At 42.5% G+C, this 14,057-nt stretch overlaps 1 long non-coding RNA gene across 1 annotated transcript; it reads right to left on the bottom strand.

Moving 5' to 3' along the window:
• Nucleotides 1-8,275: 8,275 nt before the first annotated feature.
• Nucleotides 8,276-10,726, bottom strand: LOC109615787. Its single transcript, XR_002196779.2, has 3 exons — nucleotides 9,825-10,726; nucleotides 9,568-9,602; nucleotides 8,276-9,247 (listed from the first exon to the last, which is right to left on the bottom strand). It is a non-coding gene; the product is annotated as an uncharacterized LOC109615787 (long non-coding RNA).
• Nucleotides 10,727-14,057: the final 3,331 nt, after the last annotated feature.

Raw genomic sequence — 14,057 nt, 5'->3', positions numbered from 1 at the left:
CAACGAGCCCTTGAACGAATAAAAGCTCCCTTGGCCTTTTCCAAATATATATCATCAAGATGGGACTTTAAATTGTTTAATTCAGTCTGCTCTTCCAGTGTCAAATCAGCTTTACCGCACAGCGTATTAATGTGACTAATGATGTCCCTTTGTTTTATCTTCTTAAGCGTTGATAGTTGTTTACTTTTCTTAATAGCTATCTCTTTAACTCTGAACTTGAACCATTCCCATTCACTCAGAGAACACATTTCCAATTCACCTACTTCTTTAACCAATTGTTTAACTTCATTACAAAACCCAGTATCTTCTAAGAGGGTATTATTAAACTTCCATATGGGGTTGCTGTTATTTTCTCTTCCACCTGGAGAAAGTGTCAAAAATACCACACAATGATCAGTTAGGGGAGATGCTGAGATTTCACATCTATCTACCTCATTAACTAGATTGTCTGAGATTAACCAATAATCCAATCTTGAGCACTGGCCATTATTAGAAGAGTTAAACCAGGTAAATTGTTTTCTGGTTGGGTTTTTCATTCTCCAGTAATCTATAAGATTGGCCTTCGTGCTAAATTCAACCATTATTTCATCAAACGTGTGACAGTGTCTCTTTGATGGTATACGGTCAAACCAAAGATCAGGGGACAAGTTAAAATCACCCCCAATTATTACTCTATCCGTTGCAAAAAGCATTTTCCATTCTTCTAAGCACTTACTTAAGTATGAGAAGAGATTTTTGTTCTGAGCTCTTTTGTTATATCCATATACACATAATAAAATGTAGTTTATACCATTCATTTCTAATGCAACCATTATCCAATAGCCGTTAGGGTCACTTTTATGGTCAATAATTTTCCCAGGAAATCTATTTAACAAAATCATAACTCCTGCCGAGTGTGATGTTCCATGACTGAAAAAGATAGAGTCTCCCCATTGCAATTTCCAAAATTTTGTGTCAGCCTCAGCTGAGTGGGTTTCTTGCAAAAAAACACACTTAGCCCTTTGCTCCTTACAGAAAAGAAAAATAGCCTTACGTTTTACACTATCTCTCAACCCCCTAGTATTTAAAGAAATAAAGGACAACATTTATATGATAAGTAGATAACCTATAAACAATGCACAAAAGAGTGTTAAGGATGTGCAGGAATGAGTCATTAGTCCTAAATCTACATGTTTAGTATAACTAATCCTCTACTTATTACACTATAGAGAGACTAAGAAAAATTACAAACCGAACTACTATAACCAAGGTCTATTTAAATATGGAATCAATTTCGTCTACTTTATTGTGTTTTTCTTAGTTTTGCAGCCATAAAGCTATTGATAGTAGACTTAAAAAATAAATAAAGAATAAAATAAAATATTATCAAAGTATGAACAATTTTGAAAACAATTAACATGTAAACAAAGTAAACATTCAGTGTCTGCCATATAAAATAAAAATAAAATCTGGAATCGAAAACTTATCATTGACTATGCTCCGATCATAACATCGTGATATTTAACCCAGGATGTTCAGTGATGCATCAGTAAACAAAGTGCGGGTAGTGTTAATACTTACAAAACGGAGCGTTTATACCAACCAACAATAAAACATACATTTTTCAGTCAGACGTGAATGCATGCTGAATTTCTGACAGCCATTCAAACAATAGCAAACCGAGTGATCAATCGGGGTCCACTCTCCGGTTATCGATCAGAGCGTAACCTTCCTTTAAGAATGCCCTTTTCCCCGTCTTTCTGGCTTCTTGGACCAATGGCCACAGCTTCGCACGCGCCTCCCGGTCTTCTTTCGAGAAGTCTTCTTTGAAGCGTATGTGCATGTCTCTACACACTCTCGCATCCTTTGACTTCTTCCAAACTTCATCCCGCACCGTTCTCATCCCGAACTGAATGATGATTGCCCTCGGTGTGTTATTTGAGGTAGCAGCGCCGCCTTTCCTTCCCAGCCGGTGAACGGTGTCCACGGTGTCTCGGAACCGCTCCACAGACATTGGAACAACTCTTGTCAGTATCCCGATAACAACTTCTCTCGTGTCCTCTCCATCCTTTTCAGGGAGACCAATCATCCTCAAATTCCACCTTCTCTTGTATCGGGTTTGCTCTACACATGCTTCTTTTAACAAGCTGTTTTCTCTCTGAAGGTCTCCTATTTTTTTTTGAAGCGCGCATATGTCTTCTCGGTTTTTTTTAGTCGCGGTTGTGTTAGCGTCAATTCGTCTGTCAAAACTTTTCAAAAGTTCCGTCTGCTCGTCCATTTTTTTGGTCAAAGTTTGTACTGCATGCAATATTGCAGCGCCAGTGTTCACGTCCTCAATTTCACTTTGGTGTCTCTTTTTCTTTGGATTTGGCTGTTTAATCGGCGTATGTTCTTTGTTAATTCTGTCTCCTTTGGATGAATGTTGCTCTGCTTCCATTTCTTCCTCAATGTTAAACTCGTCACATGCGTCGTTGAGAGTAGCCAAATTGTAGTCGTGGTCTGACATGATTCCATAAAACAAAGAAAGGAAAAAAAAATTGTAGTCGTGTCCCTTAATTATTAACACTACGTTGAATATCTTTTTAGTAGAGGGGTTGTTACACTGCAGTTAATCACATAGCAAGGACTAAAAATAATTTTTTTACCGGAGCCTGCAAAAGTGCTACCACTCACTCCGCCATCTTGGAAAACCCCCAAAAAAAAAAAATAAAAAAAAAAAAATAAATAAATAAATAAATCGAGTATGAGTTTTAGCCAGCCAATTCTGCGGTGCTGCAGCCGGATGCTATTGCCATCTCGGGCGTACACTATACAGGAGGTAGTAGTTAGTGGTCCCAGCCCAAGGAGGAGGGTATATCTGCAGACCGCAAGACAGAGGTATATTTTTATATGGGGGGTTCCTTAATATTAAGTTACGCCCATTGATTTAGTGCAGGCGTTTATGAAGGAAGAATTACAGGGTCTATGACGAAGATTTCGGTAAGTGCTTCAATGTGACAAACTCTAGCTATATATTTAGGGATAGTTAACGTGTTCACTAAGATCACTTATCTACTAAATTATTTGAATCTGAGATTCGAAAAGCTTGCCAGTGATAGCTACATTTAAAGATAGCTAGCTACGCGATGAGGTAGGCTACTTGAGTTAATTATTATAACTAACTAAAGATGCACCTGTCACTATATGCAATCAGGCAAGATCCATTTATTTTTTAGCTTTATATACACTATGTTGTCATTATATAGAAATGTAAACAAAAATAATTTGTCATGGCCATCTTTTCCCCTCCATGAACTGCCACCCTAATGTGGTAGAGGGGTTTGAGTACCCGAGTGACCCTAGGAGCTATGTTGTCATGGGCTATATGCCCCTGGTAGGGTCTCCCAAGGCAAACTGGAGTTGCCCATGGTGAGAGGCGGCGGGCTGGTGTGGGTTTGCTTATAGCTCCCCAGCTCTGACGCCATGTGTTGGAGTTTACCCTGGTGAACGAGAGGGTCCTTTCCCTGCGCCTACGGGTCGGGGATAGGTCTCTCACTGTTGTTTGTCCCTACGGGCAGTGCAGAGTACACAACCTTCTTGGAGTCTCTGGAAGGGGTGCTGGAAAGAGCTCCGACTGGGGACTCTATCGTTCTACTGGGGGACTTCAATGCCCACTGATCTGAACCAGAGTGGTGTTCAGTTATTGGACTTCTGTGCTAGTCACAGTTTGTCCATAACGAACACCATGTTCAAGCATAAGGGTGTCCATCAGTGCACGTGGCACCAGGACACCCTAGGCCGTAGGTCGATGATCGACTTTGTTGTCGTTTCATCTGACCTGCGGCCGTATGTCTTGGACACCCAGGTAAAGAGAGGGGCGGAGCTGTCAACTTCTCATGACCTGGTGGTGAGTTGGATCCGATGGCGGGGAGGAAGCTGGACAGACTCAGCAGGCCCAAGCGTACTGTAAGGGTCTGCTGGGAACGTCTGGCCGAGTCTCCTGTCAGAGAGATCTTTAACTCCCACCTCCGACAGAGCTTCGACTGGATCCTGAGGGAGGCTGGAGATATTGAGTCAGAGTGGACCATGTTCTCCACCTCCATTATCGAAGTGGCCGCTCGGAGCTGTGGCCATAAGGTCTCCGGTGCCTGTCGAGGCGGCAATCCTCGAACCCGGTGGTGGACACCGGAAGTAAGGGATGCCGTCAAGCTGAAGAAAAGAGTTCTATCAGGCTTGGTTGGCTTGTGGGACTCCTGAGGCAGCTGACGGGTACCGGCAGACCAAGTGGACTGCAGCCCGGGTGGTTGTGGAGGCAAAAACTCGGGCCTGGGAGGAGTTCGGTGAGGCCATGGAGAAGGACTTTTGGCTGGCCTCGAAGAGATTCTGGCAAACCGTCCGGCGCCTCAGGAGAGGGAAACAGTGCCCTACCAACGCTGTTTACAGTGGAGGTGGGCAGCTGTTGACCTCAACTGGGTATGTTGTCGGGCGGTGGAAGGAGTACTTCAAGGATCTCCTCATTCCCGCCGTCACGTCTTCCATTGAGGAAGCAGAGGGTGAGGGCTCAGAGGTGGACTCGTCCGGGCTGAAGTCACTGAGGTAGTCAAGAAACTCCTCGGTGGCAAGGCACCGAGGGTGGATGAGATCCGCCCTGAGTACCTCAAGTCTCTGGATGTTGTGGGGCTGTCTTGGTTGACACGCCTCTGCAGCATCGCGTGGCGGTCGGGGACAGTGCCTCTGGGATGGCAGACCGGGGTGGTGGTCCCTCTTTTTACGAAGGGGGACCGGAGGGTGTGTTCCAACTACAGGGGGATAACACTTCTCAGTGTGGTTTTCGTCCGGGCCATGGAACACTGGACCAGCTCTATACCCTCTACAGGGTGATGGAGGGTTCATGGGAGTTTGCCCAACGAATCCACATGTGTTTTGTGGATTTGGAGAAGGCATTTGACTGTGTCCCTCGCGGCATCCTGTGGAGGGTGCTTCGGGAGTATGGGGTCCTGGGTCCTTAATGTGTTCAAATTTTTTTGTTCTAGTTAGGATTCTAGCAGCCGTGTGCAGCACTTATTGAAGTTTATTTATTAATTTGTCTGGATAACCAGAGAGAAGAGCATTGCAGTAATCTAGTCTAGAAGTAACAAAAGCATGGATTAATTTTTCTGCATCAGTTTTTGATAGAAAGTTTCTAATTTTTGCAATGTTTCGAAGATGAAAATAAGCAACTCTTGAGACATATTTTATATGTTCTTCAAAGGACAGGTCAGGGTCAAGGGTAACGCCAAGGTTTTTTACAGTTTTTTGGGATATGACCATTAATGGCTTCAATTATGGCTTCAAAGGCTTTTTGAGGAGGATCATTGGACTTTTCCATATGAATATTGAAATAGTATTCAAATTTTTGGCAATCTGCCATGACTACAAGGTTAGACAAGTTTCTGGAAACTCATTGAGGAACATCGTGTATGGCCCGGGGGGCCTATAAATAGTAGCTATGTAAAACGATTTATCAGCCTGGTTAACTTTCATGAGTAAAACTTCGAAAGGATGAAACTCAGTGATATGTTTGAGAGTACATTTATATTTACTGTCATAAATATTAGCAACACCCCCTCCTTTTCGGGACAAGGGATATGATCACTAGTATAACCAGGAGGAGAGGCCTCATTTAAGGCAATGAATTCATTAGGCTTTAGCCACATTTCACATAAACCTAGTATCATAGCATAGCACATAGCATCTAGTTTATGATCAGAGATTAATTAATTTACTACAACTGCCTTTGGAGCAAGGGATCTAACATTTAGGAGTCCCATTTTGAGATGCGAAGTGATACAATCATTTTTATTTTTGACCGAGGTGGACCACACGATTTCGTCTCTGCACTTTGCGGATGATGTTGTCGTGTTGACCCCTTCAAACCAGGACCTTCAGCATGCCCTGGGACGGTTTGCAGCCGAGTGTGTGGCGGTCGGGATGAAAATCAGTACCTCCAAATCCGAGGCCATGGTCCTTAATCGGAAAAGGGTGGCTGGGCCACTTCAGGTTGGTGGAGAGTTCTTGCCTCAAGTGGAGGAGTTTAAGTATCTAGGGGTCTTGTTCACAAATGAGGGAAGGATGGAACGGGAGATTGACAGACGGATCGGTGCAGCTTCTGCAGTAATGCGGTCGATGTATCGGTCTGTCGTGGTGAAGAAAGAGCTGAGCCGCAAGGCGAAGCTCTCGATTTACCGGTCAATCTACGTTCCTACTCTCACCTATGGTCATGAGCTTTGGGTCATGACCGAAAGGACAAGATCCCAGATACAGGCGGCCAAAATGAGCTTTCTCCTTAGGGTGGCTGGGCGATCCCTTCGAGATAGGGTGAGAAGCTCGGTCACCCGGAAGGAGCTCAGAGTAGAGCCGCTGCTCCTCCACATCGAGAGGGGTCAGCTGAGGTGGCTTGGGCATCTGTTCCGGATGCCTCCTGAACGCCTTCCTGGGAAGGTGTTCCGGTCCCGTCCCACCGGGAGGAGACCCCGGGGAAGACCTAGGACACACTGGAGGGTCTCCCGGCTGGCCTGGGAACGCCTCGGTGTCCCCCCGAAAGAGCTAGAGGAAGTGTCTAGGGAGAGGGAAGTCTGGGCATCTCTGCTTAGACTGCTGCCCCCGCGACCCGGCCCCGGATGAGCAGAAGAAGATGAATGAATGAATGAATGGCCATCTTTTATGCAGTGATGTAAAAAGTAGAAGTATTTGGCTGTGTGCACCAGTTTTGGGAAGTTGCTTAGGATGAGCTAAATTACCTAAACAGAGTTAATAACTAACCAATTACCATAATAGGCTCTGTGCACAAGCGTATTGATGAACTTCCGCTTTTGTCTAGAAGTCAGCATTTCATTTTCCCGGTTTACTTCCTGTCCTCATCCGCATTGGTAAACAAACAAGATGAGTGATGCCGTTGTGCGGAAAAATAAATATAATGTACGTGACTCATTTAAGTGTCAATGTACTGTGGGTGGATCTTATGAGCACTGTTGTGTGGCACTTTGCTCGGCTTCAGGTTGTTATAACAGCCATTTGAGCTTCGGTGACCCCCCACACCAAGACCATGAAATCCTCACTAGTGCTAAGGGGAGATGGGGTTTTAGTAGCAGGCTCGGTTCCTTTCTTTATTTGAGTGGAATAATTACATCAAGAAGTCACAGGCCAGTATGTGGGAGCGCCAATCTCGACCACCATGTCCGGAATCTGACCCGGCGGAGCCAGACGACATCCCGATTGTCGTGGACCACGTCTATGGGGCCAGCGGTACCATATGTGTCGACCGGGAGCAGTATGAAAATGTGTTGAGGGACCTTGAGGCGCTAAGAGAGCAGCTCCAAAACGTATCATCTTAATAACGTCTTTGGACTAAAACGGTTTCCTTCATCTCCTGAAGACATCATATTTGACACCAGATAAGATAGTTGTAAGACCAACATCTTCTCTGATTGCGTTAAGTAATTATTTCCTCTTTCTTCTTAATGCTATTCTTGAGCTTGTATGACAAGACAACTAATTTCAATTGTAATACTGTATTTTATATTTCCCTCATACGAGCATCTGATGGCATTTTGGAACCTGATCGAGGCAGCAACAGCCAAAATAGTTAGGGTCACCAGAGCAAAGAAAACCTATGCCACTAGCACAACAACTGAAAGCCCTTTAACCAGACCAACTGTAAGTACCCATTCCCCCCAAAAACACACAGACGCCTAAGCATTAAAAGATTGGTTTTGAACTAACACTCATTAAACACTTCTCCCAGAAACTGCTGCCAATAGATTATCTCTTCCTGAGGGGACATGGTGGGCATGTCCCCTCACTGAGCCGAGTTTTGTATCAGCACTCTGAGGGTTCCACGAGTGACTAAGAAGTGTTTTGTCAGTCAGGATTTACACCACTCTTAACACCTGACATGGCCATCTTGGTTGACAAGGGATTCTTGGTGGATGACCATTTACTTGGGACTTTTCATCGTCCTGTCTTCCTCTCCAAGAGGGCCCAAATGTGAGAGGTGGATGTTCTAAAGATGCAGTCCATTGCCTGTCTGAGGGTGCATGTCGAGAGGATGATCAGAAGAGTTAAAGAAAAACTTTTTGATACCACTATCCCTCTCTGCATTGCAGGGATCATAAACCAAAATTCCCAAAATTGACCCCTCGTCAAGAAATGGATATGAAGTTTGATATTGTAGCTATATCTTTTTCTGAGGAATTTGACAACTATATTGTTCTCTGTTAAACATACAGTATTCATAAAATAAAAGCATAATTTTGTAAATTGCCTTTAATATGTCTGTTTGACTTTTTTTCATAAGAACTTGAAGGTGCAACAATTAATATCACAAGCATGTCATGTAATGTAGTTACAGTTCTTTACAGTTGTTAAAGGGGCAGTTCACCCCCCCCCCCAAAAAATTCTCTCTTATCTGTAGTGCTAGAGAGGTCTGCCTCCTCTTCAGTACAATGGTAATAAATGCGGAAGCATTAGACATTTCTGCAAGTAGACAAATAAAACCTGACTACCTTCTCTCTGATTACATCCAAAACATCAATGTTTCTGTAAATTATTTGAATGAGTACATCTTCCTCACCTGAGACTACAAAATCACACCAACTCATTCCCGTTATTAGCATCTGCCCCTGTACTTGCCAGTAGTAAGCATGGGTTTGTTTTAGCTCCAATTTGCCTGAATTCGTTTGGAGATATGTGCACTCCACATAGCTTTTAACATTCAGTGACTTCATCTCAATCAGCCCAAACTGACATGCCTCTGAAGGGTCAATGATTAACCCATCTGAAAATGCCCCCAGCCAAGGAGCTTCAGGTGAATTACGAATCCACAGAGGTAGTGCTTGACCCTTTTCATTTGGCAATAGTCCCAGATAGCATCTGCCTCTAATTCGAGCCCCTTCTTCATAGCTACCGTCTGATGGGTCCCTTGCAGTATCTGGTTAGCCAGACCTTCTTCAGAGTTTTCTCGAACCTGGCAGATCTCCCTGAAACGTGAGACTTCTATGGTGTAGCTGTTGTGGTTCAGCACAGACAAACATGCAACTTGATGGCTGTAGGCGGTAATTCTGAAGAGGCACAGATGGACTTGGTGGGGCAGCATGGAAGGACAGGTCCCTTTGCTGTTGCTGGTTGTTGGTAGGACAATGGCTTGAACTTTGCCAAGGTCAGAGTCAACCAGGGGAGTTTCACAGCTGATGCCCATGCTGCAGATCATCGGCGACTCAGCTGTTGAGACATTTTTATACACCTCTGTCACCTAGGGATGTAACAATATACTGATTAGCAATATACTGCAATGTCAAACAACCACAATTATCATACCATACATTTTCCCTGCATTTTCATGGCCACAATATGTTGCACATCATGCACAGCACCACACACCATTACAAATAAGTTCATAATAGAGGACCCTTGTATAAACATTTGATTTCAGTTCAATAGTTTTTTCCGTCAAAAGCAGAATACTTGTTTGTACAAACGATGGGTCATAGTACATTTAATCAAAAGGGGAGGAAAAAGAAAATCATGAAATACTAGTATACAGATTTTGGTTGATATGATATTTCTACTCACCCAAATCCCCACTGAGGCCTTTGTAGAGCGTGCTCCTGTGTGGAACATAAAACTTACATGAGTGGAAAGTGGCATATCCACACAGATATTTTAATTCAAACATGTAATAAATCGACAATATTCAGGTTTTACCTTACACTATCTGTTGTGGGTTTAGCAGAAAGCACAGTCATCTTATCCATGGGGCCTGGCTTTATACCCTATCAAGTTATGCAGAATACAGTTAGAAGTTAAATATAGTTACAGTGAAAACTTACCAAAGTTCTGGGCTTGTGCCACTGCTGTTCTCCTTCAGTACAGCCTAGCACAGGAGGGACCACTGGCACCTTCAGCTGAGAGTAATGTGCTGACTGGAACAGCAAAGCAACACAGTGGTTGCATAATGCTCCTTCAGCAACACATGTGCAGCTGTGATGAAACAGCTCCACAGGACTGGAATCTTTCAGTACCACCTGCATAAGTAAAATGTCATAGTAAATACTTATTTATCTTAGATTGGTCACTGTTTAATCATTGTTTTAGGACAATCTTGTTTTTACAATATTTTCTATATCTAATACTCTATAATCACAGACCAAATGTAATGTATTTCTATATGTTGGATTAGAGTATGTTGTATAATATGCCAACTGCATTAGATCAAGATCCACAATCGTTTTTCTTTGAAACATGGTAGCCTAATACCTTAAACACAAAATTGCATCTTGAATGACGAGTTGAGAAAACTTGAATAAGAAAGCATTTAACCTGGAGGGGATCAGCTAGGTAAACCTACATGCCTACTGTCTAATTAAGTTTTTATTAGATTTGAGAGTTATATTAAACGTAAATGACCTTCGCTAAATCCCCAGGAACATTAGGAAAAATCCTAACTTCACCATACACTCAAACTGTGAGGTTTCTCAGCTTTCCCCAAGGATCTGTAGCACAATGCCCTGACCACGACTTCCTGTGTCCTGATCTTTATTAGAAACTGAGAGGGGCAGAAAGGCAATACCAATGATAATACAAAAAAACAGTTAGCGTTAAAATGAAGAAAAACAAGCTATACTACTAGGCAGGACAGATGAAAAATGTAACAACGCTTTTTCCGGATGAAACTTATATTGTTGTGTTTGTCATGGAGGCCAGTTTCTCTCTCATCTCTTATCTTCATCCACTTATCCGGTATCGGTTCGCGGGGGCAGCAGCTCCAGCAGGGGACCCCAAACTTCCCTTTCCCGAGCCACATTTGCCAGCTCTGACTGGGGGATCCCGATGCGTTCCCAGGCCAGTGTCGAAATATAATCTCTCCACCTAGTCCTGGGCCTACCCCGAGGTCTTCTCCCAACTTGCGATCTTGTTCTTTCGGTCATGACCCAGCCTTCATGACCATAGGTGAGGGTAGGAAGAAAAATTGACCGGTATATCGAGAACTTTGCCTTCCGGCTCAGCTCTCTTTTCCCGGCTCAGCTCTCTTTTCATCACAACGGTGCGGTAAAGAGAATGCAATACCGCCCCCGCTGCTCCGATTCTCCGGCCAATCTCCCGCTCCATTGTCCCCTCACTCGCGAACAAGACCCCGAGATACTTGAACTCCTTTACTTGGGGTAACGCCTCATTCCCTGCCCGGAGGAGGCACACAATCGGTTTCCTGCTGAGAACCATGGCCTCAGATTTAGAGGCCAGTTTCATAATATTATATTCAAGCTGCTTGCTGTAGTTTAAAAGAAATCGCCAGAAAACAGGCATTATTTTGGGGGGGGTTTCACCCTGGCACTTCCTATCATTTCTAGAGTGCTGTGGCACCAACTCTACTTCAGAACGCATTCCAAACATTCTAATTCTTACCAATCGTTTTACGTCACAATGCCGTACTAACCCATTTAGAGTCAATGAGATTTCAATGAACTGTAGGTTTGCCTCACAACAACATTTCCTTGAACAGGCTACTAAATCTCTTATTCACCTGGGCTTACTCATCAAAAGCAAAACCTTTTCCACTCGTGGTTAAAAATACTTCAGAGAAAGTAAAAAACCTTATTAAATCCTATTTCAGTATTATTTGTGTAATATTACATACATTTTAAGCCTTCATCGTAACATTTTAGTTAACCAAATCAATGTATTATTATTATTTATTTATTTTTGGCTTATGGATGACAGGTAATTTACATTTTTATGTTTGTTTGTAGGTTTGAAATCGAATGTATGATGCGCACATTCTTGTACTAACAAAACCGTACAGACAGTCATTGCTTAGCTGCTGGCTCTCATTTTTAGATCTGAAGCATTTGCTGCCTTAGATGCTGAGCCCAGCAACAGCACCCGCCAGCAGACAGATAAAGAAGGTAAAACAACGACATTTGGTTTTTTATAGTTGTAAATAAGGTTGCACATTTAACAAAAAGATTTGCAAACTTGGAATTACTATTGTAACTGTATTTTATTTTTTTGCAAACTTGGAATTACTTTTGTAGTGCATAACTGTCACTAACTTGATATTTGGAATCATGCAACTCATTAATAACCCTTGCCAATGTAAAATACTGACACTCAAGAGTTTTGTCACAAAACATTTAGCTAGAACTGTGAAATCATATTTTTTTCTGTAAATCAGACTCCGCGGCCGTACGTTTCATAGCATTTGCAAGCGGAGATACCCATGAGGACTCTGATTGGCACAGCATAGCTTTTCTGACCAATGAAATGAGGCTGTCACGCTTTCACCTTTTAACCAATCTGAGTAGATTCTGGAACACCAGTGTTTAAACTCAGTAGTGATGCATTGCAGAGGAAAAACAGGTCTCAACATGGTCGGCTTCGCCTACCCGCTCGTACCTCAGTTGTTGATACTATACCAAACCTTTTATCCAGTTCGTTCAACGTGACAATGCATTTGAAAAGTACGAAAAACTGCTTTGAATGATAACAAAATAAAACAATATAAAAGCTATAGAAATAATAGCGGGCTAAATTACTACAATGGAAAATAGTAATTAGCTAGGAACTGACATTGGCAAGTTACCTACTAAAAACTGTACCCTGTTCTCTGCAGCAGACAAGTATAAAAGAGGGATCAAATGAAGTCTTAACCTTTTGCCAAACAGTGGTGACAGCCCTAGCAGATTAAACAAATGTGTTACACAAATGCAAACAGATTAAATGATAAACAAAAATACATGTTATGATGTGAACCATATTAAACAGACATGTATATGCCCAAACTAGTATAATACAAAATATTAATCATGCAAAGTGAATTTCTATTATTTCTGTGGTAAATACATTTCAATTTCAAAGGCAAGACGGTAGTAGCCATGTAAGTTCCTTGCTAGTTGTTAGATTTAAATGAGTAATTAAACTATTAGACTCCAGTAAAACGTATTTGATATTATCTTATAAAAACGAAGGTAGGCCTAGGCTACGAGAATCCGACGGTGCTTAGCCATGTTTTTTGTTAGAAGGTGAAAACGTTGCGTTCAGGATGCATTAAGTTCATTGGTCAGAAAAAGCTATCTCCGCTTGCAAACGCTGTGAAACGTACTACTGCAGACTGTGATATACAAATAAAAATATTTTTGTCACAGTTCTTGCGATATTTTAGTGACAAAAATCTGAGTGTCCGTATTTGGCAAGTGTTATTAACGAGTTGCATGATTCCAAATATCAAGTTAGTTACAATTATGACCATCTTTACACAACTACAAAAGTAATTACAAGTTGGCAAAACAATTTTACCATTGGCATCGTTTGGCCTGGGCGTCTGGGGCTATAGCCCCGGATCTTTTATGAATAGCCCTGGATCTCTAATTGACCCCAAAGAAATATGAAATTATATTCCCTGATCTATTCATCTATAATTCCAATTGCACATTATGACAATGTAGACGTGTAGGCCACTAGCGTGCACATCGATCTTTTCCCGCGTGTACATTCAAAACCCTCTACTTTTTGTCCCGGGCGGGGTGGGCTAAGCCCTGAATGTATTGTGATCCTAGCAACGCCTGTTGGGGAAGTTTCTGAAGCCTGATGCATTCTTACTGATTAAAGGAATTGAGTCCCATTGTTTAGATAGGTAAAGGAATGTGGGGGAGCTGGTATTTGCATAGGGGGCATCTATTGTCTGTCCAGATGCTGTAAGAACTCTTAGAATTGAAGAAGTTACTTATGGCGGGAAGGAGAGCTGTCCTTTGTGTGAAGCTTAGGTAAACACAGTAGTAAACATTATGGCAGGAAGGATAAGGTGGGGGAAGATAGCATTTGACTTGTGTGATAAGAACAAAGGGAATGTGTTTGATTGACATGAGACAGATGGCAGCATCTTACCACACCCCTTTTTCACTGTAATAAATACGGTTGAAGGACATGTTTTGAGTTAGAGACTCCTCAGACGATTAAGCGGTTGACGCGTCTCTCATATGTGCATAATAGTTAATAAAACGGTTAGAATGTACAAACAGAACTTTGTCTCTGTGTCCCTTACTCCGAGTGTCGATACATGGAATTTC

The sequence above is a fragment of the Esox lucius genome, chromosome 5 (genome assembly GCF_011004845.1).
Source record: "Esox lucius isolate fEsoLuc1 chromosome 5, fEsoLuc1.pri, whole genome shotgun sequence".
NCBI classification, from domain to species: Eukaryota; Metazoa; Chordata; class Actinopteri; order Esociformes; family Esocidae; genus Esox; species Esox lucius.
This window is presented reverse-complemented; position numbering and strand designations above follow the sequence as displayed.